Source organism: Lutjanus erythropterus, chromosome 11, assembly GCF_056507025.1.
Source record: "Lutjanus erythropterus isolate fLutEry1 chromosome 11, fLutEry1.hap2, whole genome shotgun sequence".
NCBI lineage: Eukaryota > Metazoa > Chordata > Actinopteri > Lutjaniformes > Lutjanidae > Lutjanus > Lutjanus erythropterus.
In genome coordinates, this window is record NC_139327.1 from 9209835 (window position 1) to 9226794 (window position 16960).

The window sequence follows — 16960 nt, forward strand, 5'->3', positions numbered from 1 at the left end:
GTGTGTAGTAAACTGAATAGTTTGCATATATTCACAGCAGTATCTTTCTGTAGGATAACAACCATCAGTGATCTGATTCAAATTGTTCATAAATCTGGAATTATACAAAGCACTTAAATGTATTTTATAAGATTTTAAATGTATTATTTTAGCATTATAATAACAAATTTCCACCTATAATTAACACAAAAAATATTCATGCCCCTGGGAAAAGGCTGGAAACACGTACAAAAATAAAACCCCAGAAAGTTGGAAACATTGCTAATTAAGGGTAAATTAGAGAGCTTTAACACAAACATTCAGTGAGTTAGTTTCTGTTGGTCAATAGGACCGCCTATGGCCATAATAGGTAAAAATGATCACATTTCTTTGACCTTTGTGTAATTTATAGAATATATATATATATATATATATATATATATATATATATATATATATATATATATATATATATATATATATATATATATATATATATATTTATATATACATATAAAAATTGCATGACACTTAGGAAAAATCAGGTACCAGCAGGATTGTATTTTTTAGTCCTACAAAGTTAATGCACATACAAATTTGAAAACAGGCTAAGTGAGAAACTTGACTTGCTGTCAGGGCACAGGATAACAGGCAGGACGGACAAAAACAACACATGTACAAACAATCAAAGTACAGACAGACAAGAAGAACAGAAATGTCTCTTATACAGAATTCAATAACAACACAGCCTTCAGTCAGTAACATGCCAAAGTACATGTGCCAATCTAGCAGGGTTGTTGCACAAGGCACAAAGGAGATTTTATTTTTACTGCACTTGAACCAAGGTACACAAAATCTGCAGCCTGAGGAAAGGGTTGCAAACTCATCATGAAGAGGGTGGTTTTTGCAGTCTAATATGGACGTGGCTGGTCAAGGATGTCTGAGGGACACCTATCACTCTACAGGCCACCTTGACAATATGGCTCAGGTTATTTTTTATCCCTGAAGTTCAAGTTATCATATCGGACAATCATAGAAAAGGTGAGAGCTGATTCAATAAATGACCAAAAAAGTTGGTACAAAAATGAGTATAGCAGTCAAAATAGTGAACTGGAGCCATATGTTTATGTTCCTGTTTATAATAAAATCTGTGGTTGAAGCGAGTTGCTTTCACTGCCCTCTCCTCCCTATACATGGCAGAGACAGGCAGGCTGCAGAAGCTCTGCAGGAGCTCTGCAGGAGGTCTGAAGGAGTGCAGGAGGTGCATAACCTCATAATTTGGCAATAACAAGACAGGATGAGTCCTCTGCTATAAGCTGATCGGATGATTATGATTGTCAATTGTCTGTCAATGCAAAGCTAAGCTGTTATCCTGAAAACAAAAGCCCATTGCTCTGAAATAACACACTCTGGATGAGTTAAGTGGTTGCATCTCACTGTATGCCAAACTCCATTGACATTTTGCTCAATTTAACAGTTAGAAGCACCTACGCCTTCTACAAGATGATTAATGATTTCTTACAACTCATGAACAGACACTTACTCATTCTGCAAAAAAATCTGCATTAATTTGAACTCATATTAATGTGAAACAGATGTACAAAACAGCTATTCTGCCATTATATGGTAGAATCTGTTCTGCATGTACAATTGTTGCCAATTTTATTATATTATTATGGATTTTTTTTTGTTTGTTTTATAACCAAGAACAAAAGTACCATGAAACAAAATATATCATGGCATCAGTTAGCTAATGCATTGTTTATCTTCTTCTGTTTCATTTATAAATAGAAGAAGGCTGTGCTGCTGAAATTTGTTCAAAGATTATCCAAAGATACATCAGTTTGTCATGGTCAGCCATTGTTTTTTGTGTACATTTGGTGTCATGCACCTGAAACACTTGGAGGTTGGAGTTTGTAAATTTCAACTGGGAAATTCTGGCCGAAAACTTTGACGGGAATACAGCCTAATACCATCAGACACCAAATCATCTTTATTACAATTTTGAAAGGCAATAATAAGGGTCATTGTACAATATGAAGCATAATTGCAGTTCTCAGTTCGCTCATAAGAAGGAAGACATTTTTAATGTATCACAATATTCTGAAGTACAACATGGGAATATTAATAGCATTTGAGCTGTCAGCAATCATGTTAACAGCTCGCTTGGAATATTGACAATTTTTCAATAAGCTTGCTAAGTAGACACATTGTACATATGCAAATTCAGCTCTCAAGCAGTCATCAGGTTTCTTTTGTTGATCTGCCCACACACTCGGCTTGTGACATTCAAAAGTGATTGAGACAATGAGCCGAAAGCTGCACTCCTGTGCTCTGCCGCAACCGTAACAGATTGGTTTCACCAGTGACAACACGCCGCTTTGATACAGGTGCCGGGTCACCGATCTTTGACTGTTTCCACGGAGCAACACATCTGCTGTATTTTCACGACAAATCTTTCGGATCCCGCTGAGAAAACACTGACAGAGCCGTAGGAAAAAAAAAAAAAAAGTCACTTACAAGAGAGTGTGCCAATGGAAGAAAATCATACTTAGTATAAACTGTGCTTTTGGCTGCCAAATGCCTGTTTATCATCTGGCTTTATTTAACGTTCAAGCAGCCTAATTTCGAGACGTACAGAAGCTCAGGGCATTTCGGCATTAACAGTTGAGAATGGTGGCGATGTAACAGGAGCTCTGCAGCTGAAAGACTCTCAGCTCCATTTACGCTGTCAGAGCTTTTGTTACAGCATCAGTCACTTCCACTTCAGTGGCGGCAGGAGGGTCAATGGCATCCTTGGGGCATTTGTGGTGCTATGGTGGGGAAAGAAGACGAAAAACTGCTGTGCAGTGTGTGTGTGTGTGTTTGTGTGGAATCAATACACGGGAGCAACAGCCTTCAAAAATAATGGATCACAGTGTATGTGAGAAGGTGAAGGATCAATTTACAATGACAAAGTGGATTCAAAGTAGGGTTTTCATTCCTAATGGCTACAGTTAATTAATTTCTCTGAGCTGAATGCACTCTGCACTGGTCTATGCTAACCTCTATAAATAACAGAGCAAACAGTGCTATATTTTACATATCCGTTTTATATATTGCTGTATGTAAGTCATTATTGGGTCTTTGGTGTCTATCCATCTTATCTTACACCAAACAGTACATTGTCTGAACTGTGCTGTCCTTGTAACTTTACTTTTAAATAAATGTAATACCGCTGGCATGTCAGTTAAAGAGATTAGTTGAAGTGAGGTTGTGTGAGGTACTACAGTGGATGGTGGTCGACCGGCCCCCAGTTTGGAGAAGCAGCAGGAGAACCGGTGTAGGAAGCTAAGCAATGTGCTGGTCAGCGACAAGACATACTTTAGACACCTAAAATTTGAGTGAACACTAGATTTAGAATATTTCCACCGCTTTACCTTGCAGTAAGACAGCCTTTTCTGACAGGAAACTGCGGTTATATAAATCAAATATCGCTCTCTAAAAATCCAACCAAACTTCATTGGTAAAATCAGTAATTTTACCTTGCAGAACACTGGACTTGCTGGTCTACTGCTGCCTTGACTCGTTTTTTATTTTGTTACTGTGTGACTTTGGTGCTTTAAAAGGTTCATTGGCTTTACAAAAGTCACAAAACAACTCAAACAAACTAATTGATCAATGCAGCGATAGACCAACTACTATCTTGTTATGGGAGGTAAAATTACTGTTTTTTAAAATGGGGTTTGGTTGAGCAAGAGATAATAATATTTGGCTTTTAGAACAGAGGCTGTCTGTCTGAAAAGGCTGTCTGATGGCAAGGTAACACAGTGAATATATTCTATGTATATTGCATAAACTGGCCCTGTCCACAGCAGTACATTGCTTAGCTTCCTGCACCAGTACTCCTCCTGCTTCTCCAAACTGGAGGCACGTCAGCCACCATCTACTGTAGTAGATGTACTATTTAATTTAAAAAAAAAAAGAGAGAGAATTTAAAGAGTAACTTATTTCAGACCAGAACCACCACACCTATCAGTGATACTGGGTGTCGCCAAAGGTGTAACAGACTCGAGAGGGCAGCAACACGCCACTTTCATCCTGGTGTTGAGTTCCTGTTTGAGGTTTCCTGCAGATTTACAAGGACACAGGTTTGCATGTACACAGATGCTCACTCAAGTATAAAAACTGTAAGCTGAAACTTTTCTTGGAAGAGGTCCAACACACACATACACACACACAGACACACACACACACAACCTCTTTGGTGAGTGGCATCTCTACTGTCAGCCTAAATGTCCTTGTTAGACCATTACCTTGAATGACATGTTGTCATCAACACAGAAGGGGAAGCTATTTTTGATTGTTGAATCAACTTGTCCCCACATCACCGCTAAAACACAGGAAACAGGGAGCACTGATGCGCATGAACTCAAGGTTTCTATTCTATTCTAAAAAAAAAAGCATAGAATCCAGAAAAATACTGAACTCAAATAAATAGTGAATGCATGCAACATATTGATAGTCCATCTCATTCCATTTATGAATTGTGCCATTTATTTTCTAACTACGTTTCCTAGTCTGTTCTCTACGCCCCCATGTTTGAGTTGAACAGTCTTCATTTTTAAAACAGTCTTCATTTTTAATGAAGGAAGCAAAAAAGAGCGGAAATTTACCATGGCAACAGTGGAAAATATTTAACGTATGGTAGAACTATTATTATTATTTTTATCAATACATCGCATTTGTGAAAAAAAGACTAAAAAAAAGCGTGAAGTGGGAAAGAGCATCCTGAAGTTAGGATGCATCATTATCACGATCACTTCTGACTAAGGGCTAGAGAGCAACAGAAACTAGGACTAAATTGGTGTGCAAGATTTAACAAAAAAAGTCGTGATGATGTGACTTCTGAAGAACTCAGCAGCCCTCATGTTTACTCGCCAGCCTTGAAGGTCGAGACCGCGGTCAGCGCCTCCTGCAGAAACACAGCCTTCAGTGGTTTTCCTTTAATTTGAGAGGGTCAGTGACACAGTTGAAGGTATCCTGGCACCGTGTTTACACTGCCGTCCAATTTCCAATTCATGAGAAACTCGGTGCAGTCGTGTTGTGTGAGTGGGAGTGCTACCTCTTTGAGTGCGATGAAAGAGTACAAAACAAGCCATAAGATATGAGATTGCAGTTGCTGGTCTTTTGATGGTCATTAAATGAGGAGAAAAGAGGAGGGACGAGGGAGTAAAAGCAGCTGCAGAGCCTCTTTTGTTGAGTTTTGTGGGGCGCACTACATTAGCAAAGTTTCTCAGTCACATCTCTGCATGAGTGTCTATACTTTCTCTTCTGCACTTATATTCTGACAAATAACCGTTCCAAAAGGGTTCTTCCTGAAAGACAACTGAGGTTCCGCCCAGAACCATTTGCTTCTGGAGAATCCTATTCTGAAAAAGGGGTTCATCAAAAGTTCTTCGTAAGACTAAGGTTTACACTGTTTCATCCAAAGAACCCTTTTTAGAAGAAAGAGTTCTTCAAGGACTTTGTTAAGCATTTTTGTATCATTACATTATAAGGTTGTTAGTAGAACCCCCTGAGTGTGTTCTACATAAAACACTGGCATATATTTATATAGATATCTTCAGAACCCCCTGACTGGGTTCTACATAAAACCCTAAGACTACAGAAGGGTTCTCGGTAGAATCCCATGAGTGTGTTCGACATAAAACCCCTGAAATATACAAGGGTTCTCTGGAGAACCTCCTGATTGGGTTCTACATAAACCCATCAGAATATAAAAAGGTTCTAAGTAGAACCCCTGATTGGGTTCTACATTTTACCCTAAAATGTTTCCAGTAGAACCCCCTGGGTGGGTTCTAGATAAAACCATTGTGATATTAAAAGTTCTTGGTGGAACTCCCTAGGCGGATTCTTGTTGGAACCTTGGGTGTAAAGGTTCTAAATAGCACCCCCAGAGACGGTTCTCAGTGGAGTTATTGCACCCAAGAGAGGTTCTCTGTAGAACCTCTTATAGGGAGTTATCGGTGAAACCTGTGACAGTTGGTTCTAGGTATAACCCTTTATGTTTGGTTTTAGGTAGAACTCTCTGAAAGGGTTCCAGGTTAAATCTTTATAAAAAGATTCTTCCAGGGACCAAAAAGAGTTCTCCTATGGATGCAAGGCAAAGAACCCATTCTGGTTCCAGTAAGCACCTTTATTTGTAAGAGTGTAGTGTTCCGTCCCTGACACCAAATATTTAATACTAGAAGTCAAAATGTTGAGCAGCTAATTGGAATGATCCTCTTCAGTATATATTTTTAGAACCATATTGAAAAGAAAATCTGGTTGACTTGGGTTGTTATTGTAATAAAAACTATATGCCTCACCAGCCAAATCCCCCCAGAGAGCAACGAGAAGAAAAACGTAGGGATAAATATTTTACATACCATATATTCCCCCCCTTATCGCTCCCGCACAGATGGCAAACAAAATTTAATCCCAAAAAAATTGTCAATCCTCTCAAAAGCATGAAAGGAGGTATATACGGGAGGGAAAGGGGAGAGATGCGAGATTGGGAGGTGAAACTGTAACCGTAAGCAAACAAGCTTCTCCACTCTCCTCCCCGCGTGCTGTCTGACAGCAATGTGTGGATCATTAAAAATACATGACACCTGTTGCTCCACAATTAGATGTCGCCAGTGGACTTTGTTTACACTGTGGATCACTTGAGTTAATGTTTAATACTGTGTCATCAGTGGCTTTGCTTCCAGGAACACAAGCCTCATCGCTTTCAACACGCGGTCCCTGAAGAGATTAACATTACCTTTAATGACTCACAGACACTTCAGCTGAAGATGCTCTGTGCTTTTAACTTCCAAAACAAAAGAAAAAAACATATTATTTTCCCCGTTTCCCTGTTAATGCATACCTTAATGGGATATATGGGATCACAAAATGCTTGACAGAAAAAAAAATCTAAATTATGTGATTGAATATGATGTGTTTTTTCAAGAATTGCATAAGATAAGTTTAGGGTTAATAAGCTCATAAATTGCTCTTTTAATGGTCAAACTTTTTCTAACCTGCCTGTAGTCTCTGTAGGGTGATTTAGTGTGATAATAATTAAGTATTAATGTGTGTTCTCTATCTTTCCACTTACATGTGCTATTTATCCACTCAGACAGTTTTGGTGTGAGTTGCACAGTTTTGGAGATATTGGCTGTAGAGATGTCTGTCTTCGTTATATAATGTGACTAAATGGCACTTGGCTTGTGGTGCTTAAAGCACCCAAAAAAAAAAAAAAAAAAAAAAAATACATTTGAAAAATTCAACAGTGTCTCTTTCCAGAAATCATGAGCAAGTAAATCAAAATAATCGACAGATCTTGTTGTGAGCAGCTTCATGAAGGACCTACTTTCCTTTTTCTGCTCCCATTCTATTAGAAAGAAACTAGTTCGTACATGAAACTGCTCACAGCAAGATCCTTGGACTATCTTGAGTAACAAGGTCATGATTTATGGAAAGAGGCATTGCTGTCCAAGTTTTTAAATGTATGTTTTAGGTGATCTAAGCACCAAAAGCCAAGTGCCAGGCAGACGTCTCTACAGCTGATGTCTCCAAAATTGTGCATCCAAAACAAACCAAAACTATGCTGGTATATGTTGTATAACTCTATATGTAGAGTTATGATCTAACTCGGTGTCCTTGGGGTGGGTCAACGTCATTTACTAGTGTTATTCTACAACAGGAAATTTATTTGGAACAATCCTATTAAATAAAACAAGATTAACACTAATAAATTTAGTGTATTACAGTTATTATTCATTGATCAGGGTTGGGTTTGACCTCATTTAATTGGGTTGGTGGAACTAATTTTCTAGTGGTAAAAGTAAATTAATTTGATCCAATGCAACTAATTTAAGTTGGCCCAACAAAGTTGCTTAATAGTGGGGAGGGGAAGCCATTTAATCACATGGAAAATTCTTTTATTCAAAGAATAATTTTGGAGTTTTAAGTTTAACTTAGGCCTACTTTAAAAAAAGTACAACACAAGTTTACATTCATTTGTTTTCACATCTGGCACTAACTGATGCATTTGTGTTCTTCTGAGCTCTCTTTTTTAACATACCTCAACATGCATTTCAATACTATTGGTATGTTGGCTCCACTTTTAACATCCACTGACCACATCACATCATTTAACAGCACTTGTATCATACACCAAACACGCTGTGCAGACAAACGTAGTCAATGTACACTAGCCAGCATGTGATTAATTTGCTGCTCTGAGGAGTTGAAAGAAGAGTTCAGCTACAACATAGTCTTGCAATAGCAAGTCAAGTCTTCTCTCCACAGCACTTAGCTGGAGAAAGGTCTGGCTCAACACACTGATATTCTGCTATAAAGGACAAAAGGTCCTGCCTTGTCATCATCTTGGACAGCGCTGGGCCCTGGATGCTGACCAGTTTCCCTTGCAAAATACCACCGGGAGGAGCTTGTTTTGGTGGAACATTTGCACGCTGGGGGGCAAGTTGCAAAATCCTTGCAAAAGGAAAGGAAACAGCTGCTAGCTTGTTTACGTTTGCACCATTAGCGTCCCTGGTGCTAATTTGTCATTTTCAGCTTGTACGTTGCTGTTGTTCCCTGGGGGCTTTGAAAACGTAGATAGCAGATGCCGCAATGCCGACTGAACCCTAGCAACAAAAGGCAGACTTTTACACGAAGTGTGCATCCAGTGAGTCAGACTAGCTACAAAACTACCCATAGCCTTTAAATTAATAGGGGCTTGTCTCATAGTATTTAGTGGGTCCACTGCTTTTGTTGAGCAGCACAAAACTAAAGCCAGTGTTACTGTAGCTCAGTTAGAAAGCAACATTTCAAGCAAAAACTGAAAATAGAACTGCTAGTCAGTCATTTAAATATGTGGTCGAATCAGTAATTTGTCCAAACATTTACATGGGGCACTGTTCAGAAAAAGAAGGAACATTGAAGAAGAAAAAAAAAGATACCAAAGGATACCATGTGTAAGTGAGAATCTAAAAAGTTCTGAATGACTTCACAGCTGACTTCTCAACACACTGACTAAATTCCTTTAGAAGAAGCAAATGCATGATCTAATTAACAATTATTAGACTTCTTTTGGGGTTTTAACATCTGAGTGTTTCATGCCGTATCTCCCTGTTCAAGTTTCAGAGCAAAACAATGAGAAAAAGTTGGTGAATCACATTACTGTCATGCCTGCAGCTTAAACCTGGACACGACTCCTCGACTTGAGCAGGTCGCAGACATGCTATTATAGGAAATGAGACAAGAAAAATGAAACGCTGCACACAACAAGACTAATTAGCTGACAAGTTTGTAATTATAGATTCAAAGAGTTCATCAGCTCAGTTTTTTTTTCTATGTCCTCAGAAGCTTCTTCTATAGCTTTCAGACATGCACCTCATTACATGAACCGCGATCGCAATTAACATGTCAGGCTCATGGCTGTAACCACTGGAGTCACTTTTAAGCAAAACTCATATATAGGTCAGACCTGAAACATTTATGTATCACTTTCACAGATCAAATGTGCTGCATACAGCATGTGACCTAAAAGAATTTATGCAAGTCTAACAGTCTGTCAATCAGTGCTTGTGCATGTTTGGCTATAAAAAAAAAAAACAAAAAAAAACAGAATTCTTAAATGAATAATGAAAAAGAAAAGAAACTGTCAGGAGATTCACTGAAACAAGAGAGGGTGATCGCCACTTGTGCTCATGATAATAATTGACAAAAGCTTAAAAAATATATTCCTGAAAACCTTGAAACATGAAAAACTGTAGAGGTCAGAAGTTAGATGCTCTACTTTGAGCTCTCAAAGCGCATACAGTAGAGCAATTAGCATGATGGTTTGTTAGTGCTGGCATGAGCTTGGAGCCCAGCCACCCTCCATTATATACTTTACACACAGCCTCTGAGTGAGCTATACACAGAATCATCATTATCAACAGAGATAAAATAAAACACAAAAATGCTTTCATGACATACTTATTGGAGAGGTAATGAGTAAGTTATTGTTGATTGTATCACAGCAGAAAATAATTAGAAAATACTTGTTAGAGTTTCCTCAACTAGCAGAGAAGCCTAGCTTGTTTTTTTTTTATTTGAAACAATGCCGTCAAGAGACACCACATGGGAAAGGTGGATGACACAAATGTCACGGTGAAGGAATATCTTTGTTAAGTTGCGTTAAATTGCCTGTTTGTCGTGTTTTTACATAACTTTAAATTTTGGCCACCAAAATTGCAGTTTGGCTACCAGATTTTGGGGTCTTTGTTACCTTGCGAGGCAGCTGGATTCACAAGGTCATCACCAGAGAATTCATGTTGCCCATGTTCAAGTTATCATTTTGTGCCCACTCCAAAGGTTGCGCAGCCAATCAGCGTCCTAGGTTTGACTACTGGCAGCTACGGGGGTGGTTTTGGGTGTTGCAACAGCAAGAAGCATCCAAGACAACCTTGATCTGATTGGTTGAAATTAGCCTGTGTTAAATGTGATAGACAGATGGTTCATCAAAACACCTGCTAAGTGTTTTTTTAAGTGCCTGCCCTTTTCCAAACAGCTTCTAAGGACAACTTCCCAGATAGAGACAGAGACAGGAACTTTGTGCATAAGAGGAGCAGTTTATCTGACAAATAAAAAGCCAGAGTAATAATGAGCAACCTCCTTTTATACTCTCATCTGTGTATGTGTGTGTGTGTGTATTTGCATGTGCATGTGCTTAAGCATGTATGTGTGCGTGCGTGTCTGTCCTTGATTGAACCCAGATTTTTCCTCAAGTGGTCATTTCTGAGAATCCCGTCCTCAGATACTTCATTGTTTTGGTGTTCCAAAGAACCCTATTGCGCCACAGATGTTCATACACAGAAAGAACAACACTGTTTGTGTTAGAAAATGAAAGCATTATAAAATATATTTATGAGACATATGTTGACACTACCATATAACAAACCATTTGTGTGGCCAGGTGTTTTCTATATTGGAAACACTTCAGACAAGCGGTGCTCAGTCTTATCCACTGCGGCTGACAGTCCTGCAGGTTTCGTTCGAGCCATCTGATCAAGAAGTGTTCTACAGCCCGGCTGTCACGTCAAGAAAACGAACCCCCTACTAGTCCAGGCCCGACTGCACCTGAACTCTCTGCAGTGAGGAACAGGACTGAGATCCACCGACGGACAACATATCAAAGTTACTGCTCGCAACTCGAGCCAAAACTTTGCTGCGTGGTGTCATAAGACTGTCAGATGCCTCACAGTCTGTTTCCATTTGAATGACCTGTCAAAGCACATCAGAAAGTGCTTTGGGCTTTCTGATGTGGTGTGGCACTGGAGATTGAAATGTGGTGGGATGATATATGCTTTTGTTTATTGTCCATTTCATAATTTTTTCATTTTTTTTCCCAGGATATAATGTAAAGATAAAATACAGAGTTAAACATGAGTCTTCTCTAAATGATTGTGGCAGCAGACGGAAAAGATTTAACTCTATTTTCTGCAAGAGTAACCCCAGACAGAATGTTTCTTGCAGTGCAATCAGAACAAATGAGGAATATATGGTCTGTTAAAAGTTTTGCCAGATTTTCCGCAGTGTTTCAGGGTAATTTTCTGCCAGCAAATTATTTAGAAAAGCAGAAACTAAAAGAAAGAAAAAAAATGACAGTAATTGATGATATTACACAAGTGCAATTACTCTACTCTGAATATTTCATAAATGTGAAAGGTGTGACTTTTAACTGAATAAATGATATAATAAGTGGCCTCCAGTAAAATACTTATCGTATTCCAATACGGGTCGTGTGCTGTCTTGCATAGAACACAAATTAATTAAAAAGTTACTTATCACTAATGTGCATCAGAGTGACGCAGTGTTTACCAATCTCAGAACATACTTTTTTTAAAAAAAGATACAATTGTGCTGAAGTTATTCCATGCAGACACATGCAGACTGCTATTCACATTATGTATGTTCCACTGTGATGAGTACAAGTCATTCCTGTTGCCTTAAGAGCCTTGAGGTAAGAGTCATACACTCACAGTACTACAGTTTAGGTAACACTTTATTTGAAGGGTTGTGCATAAGAGTAAAATTACACCTGTCACAAATATCAAGGAGTCTCTATCAATGTTTAGAGCTGTTATCATTGAGTGTTATTCATTCAGTTATGTCATTTTTATGACATTGTTTGAGATGTCTTTGTTATGACAACTTGACATCGATAATTAGGTCTGCAATGGCATGTTTATGACATATGGTTATGTCTTGATCAGCGTCATGTTGTCATAGAAACACTGAGGTTATGTTATCTTGGTTTATGTCAAGTTGTCATAGCAAAGACATTAACAGGTTTTGTTTTCATGGTTAATATTAAGCTGTCATAACAAAGACGTTGATGGGTTATGTTATGGTTAATGTCAAGTTGTCATAAAGACATTAACAGGTTATGTTATTGTGATTAATATCAAGCTGTCAAAACAAAGATATGGACAGGTTAAGTTATCTTGCTCAATGTCAAGTTGTCATAAAACAGACACTGACAGGTTATATCGTAGCGGTTGATGTCAAGGTGTCATAACAAAGACAGTGACAGGTTATGCCATTGTGGTTCATTTGAAGACGTCATAACAAAGACATTGACAGGTTATGATTTTGTGATTAAAATAAAGCTGTAATAACAAAGACACGGACAAGTTGTGGTGTCGTGGTTAATGTCAAGTAGTCATAACAGGCATTGTCAGGTTATGCTCTGAGGTTGTCGTGAAAGAGGCATCTCAAACAATGTCAACTTTGCATTAAAAATGAGACCTTTGACCAAACTAACACTAAATGACAATAGTCGTAAACATTCATAAAGACTCCTTCGCGTTCGTATCATGTCATGGTTATAAAGGTGTTATGTCAACCATATGCACAACCCTTCAAATAAAGTGATACAGAATTTTAACACCCCACAGAAGACTATACTATGCTATGATGCTTTGTGCAAAAACGTAGTCAGTTATCATCATCATCTTGTTTCTGCTATTTGCATTCAATTTGATGCATATTAAAAAAATACACTACAGAATTATTGTCTAGATGAATATGTAATATGTACATAAATAGCTGTATATATTGTTTCATTATATTTTATCTAATATATTCTTCTCTATTCTGAATTTAATGATCTGTATATGTTCTAATTGTGTGTAGCATAAAGGGACAATGACCTTAATTTTATTGTGCAACCCTGTGCTGTATAAATGCTAATAAATGATACTTTGATACCTTGAAAATTATCTCAGTAACAAACATCCTCTTACGAGAGAAGTATTTGTATTCATTTACCATGTTTAATGCACTCTCATGTCATTCCATATAAGAAAGGTCAGTAAAAAGATGAATATAGCAGAATTATATGTCCATCCTCACTCCCTTGACCCACAATAACAGACCTCTCAAGTGAATAATTAAATTCTGTTCATGACACAACACGCCTTGTGTAGCCTCAAGTGAAAGAACTGAATCACTGCAAAATAACCCACATCTAAAAGTATTGCTATAGGTAAGAGAGCCAGTAAAACTGATCTTACTCAAGTTCACTCATTTTACAGCCTCTTAAATGCAAATATTACCACACAGAGGACAGAGTGACATTCAAATCAGAAATTAATCCAGTAATGGTTTGCTCATCGTGGTTGACACAGAAATAACCAGCTTTAGCTTTGTAGTTCTGAGTGTGTGTCCCTGCGCTGTGAGTAAGTGTTCATGTTTTCCATGTCTGTGTTGAACAAAGCAGATAAACAAGCTGTCACAACCGGATGGAAAAAAGAGCCACTTGAGCTGCCTAATGTCTCGCCATAATCACAATGATATATTAAGCCTCACCAGTTTTGCTGATGGGGCCATTAATTAGCCCAATCCATGCATTCATTAGGGAAACATTTCTGTGTCAACATACTCGTCCCCACGTAACATGTGGGTGGAATAAATCTGCTCTCCCTATCTTCAAGATCTACAGTGGTGTTCTCACTAGGACGGCTCTACTGTTCATTTTCTGACAGATAGACAGACAGACAGACAGAGAGACAAAGATGGCCATGACATGCGTCATAAGGAGGTAAGATAGTGAATATCTTAGTAGCTGTGTGTACAGGGGCTTCACTGTTTGCTTCGTATTTCTTTTTGGCTGTGCTTGTTAAGCTTTGAAGCACGCTGTGTAACACTTTATATTACGGTGCTTGTAATAAGTGTTGGTCAATAGGTAATAAGGTCTTTATAAGATTCTTACTATTATTAATACATGTAAATGAGAATACATAAGAGTTTAAAATAGTATAATATAAGTGTTTATTGTTATATTATAACACATGTATAAGCAGTCTTATAAGAAAAATTGTTAACAGTTTAAAAACTGGTTAAGAATGTAAGTTTCTCATAATTGTTTATAATAACATTACAAACACATTTATATAGGTCAACTAACTAACCTATTACATCACTGTGAAACTTTTTCTTAAGGTTTTGTTGATGCTTTATTAAAATCTATACATACTTATTTATGCATTTATTAGCATTTAACTGAGCATTTTGGGTGCCAGATCTTAAGTATGAACAATGCTTATTAAGGTTAATTAATCATTTATTATGCACTCATTAATAGTTGACAACAGATTTTGGGGGTGCAGGATCTATAGTGTAAACAGTGCTTATTAAGGTTAATTAATCTTTTATTACGCACTTATTAACAATTAAGACATTTGGGGGTGCTGCATTAAAAGGGTGAACAGTTCTTATTAAGGTTAATTACACCTTTATTATGCACTTATTAACAATGGATGTTGGGGTACTGGATCTAAAGTGTGAACAGCGCTTATTAAAGTTAATTAATTAAGTCTTTTTTTTATGCACTTAAGAGTTAACTGCGATTTTTCTAATTTTTAACATTTGATTTTTTCCTCTGCTAAGAACTAATAATAAAGCATGTAGAAATCTTAATAAAGCAAGAACAAAAGCTCAGTTAAGGTTAATGTGTTTGAAATGCTATTATACAATTCTAAGAAACTCATGAGGCTTTTATTAACATTCTTAAGCACTCTATAAACAGTTTTCTTATATATAGGTGCTTATAAATGTATCATAATCTCACAATAAACATGTTTATTATGCTATTATTAACAATTATATAGTCTAATTAACACATGTTAATGCTAATCTGGTAAGGGCCTTATTACCTATTAACTATGTATTATTACAAACACCTTAATATAAAATGTTGTTGTTCCCCGAGTTTGTCTTCAAGGCAGCTTTTCTCCCAAGACTTGGTACCAATTTAAAGACTTACTTACTTGTATGTTCCCTGGGAGGAAACAGTGCCTCAAAGGCTTACAGTAAGTCAGGGACTGAATGTCTCCTGTGCACAAATTGCATGAAAGACTATAACATGATTGCCTGCAGCTTTACTCTGCAAGATGTGCGCTGATATGTATTGTGTGGCTATTTATAGGTAGGTGTGGGCATGGGTGTAGTGGGAGGTAAATCCAAGTAAATTCAGTTCATCTACCTCTTTCAAATGAGGGCGAGTGTAATCATCTATTTTCAGATCAACAATATCAATCACGCCAATTATAGTTTACCGGACTCTGTATTTGTATTGTATGGGGTAAATCCTCCTGATCAGAGGTGGGTATAAGAACCACCACACCTCTGGATTCAGCTGTTTCTCTTAGAAATTAATCCTATATATCACTTATTTGCAAAAGTAAATGTGGTTAATTAGGCCTAACATATCTGGCAAGTCACAAAATGTTGATACTGATACTAATTAGTGTTTACTGTTGTTGTATTCCATTTGTTTTCAACCAGAGCCTTGGAATACAATCCCTGCTTACATGCCTAAAGCCTCATACAAAATCCTTTCTTTCGCTTTATTAGGGCTGCAACTAACCATTATTTTCATTATCGCCTGATCAATTAATCTTTTTGTCATCACAATTTCCCACAGCCAAAAGTGACTTTATCTTCAAATTGCTTCTTTTGTCCAACCAAGAGTCCAAAACCCAAAGACTCTTCATTTATTGTCATAAATAACAAAAGAAAAACAGCAAATTCCTCACATTTTAGAAGCTGGAATCAGCAAATGTGTGACATTTTTGCTGGAAATAACTGACCTGATTAATCAATTATCAAAATAGCTGATGATTAATTCTATTTCAACCGACTCATTGTTGCATTTCTACTTTCTATGGTAATCTTTAGGCACTAACAGCACTTGCGTAGGGTTACACAAAGGTGGTAGTTACAGTATCACATAAACAAAGCCTCACTTACAGTAATAAGATAACGTCCTATATGGTACAGTCTAAAGAAGCAAAGCTAAAGTGAATTGTATCATGGGGCCGTGTGAAGGTCACGCAGTGTGAGATACATTAAAAAGATTGCTTAAACTGCCGCTGGCTTATCTCCAGTCTCTTTAGCTGAGCGTTGGCTCGAGGACTGAATGAGGATGCGTTTGTTTTGGACTCCGGGCATCTGAACCTCCTTCCAAACGGCAGACATGCCAAGTCATGGTCGAGATGGAGGGAATGACAAACGACAGTCAATGACAATCTGTTGTGTCTGTCAGGGTAGAGGTCCTCTCCAGTCAGCCAGGTGTGTAAACTATATTGTGCAGCTACGCTGCTATTTCATCATTAGTATTGTGACACTGTTTGTCTGCAAAGGACACTTTTCCTTCCTCTCCTGTCATCCTGATCGTTATTTAAGTGTTTGAGTTTATTTAAATAAATGGTTTATTACACCTACCCTTCACACAACGCAAAATTACCATCTATGTGAACAAAGTAACTTTGTATTCAGTTTCTATAATGCACCACACTTTAATCGTACAAGCCCACAGTTGTGAAACTGCAACATGCAGTTGAAACTGTCTAGTACCTGAATTGTATCATTGTAAGATTTTTTTGAAGGGAGATTTTCATAGTGTAAGACACCACATTCC

General features: G+C 37.6%; 1 protein-coding gene across 5 annotated transcripts in view; it reads right to left on the reverse strand.

Moving 5' to 3' along the window:
• ntm (neurotrimin) overlaps window positions 1-16960 on the reverse strand; it is a 692414-nt gene that overhangs the window by 77915 nt on the left and 597539 nt on the right. The gene's annotated exons all lie outside the window — the stretch shown is intronic.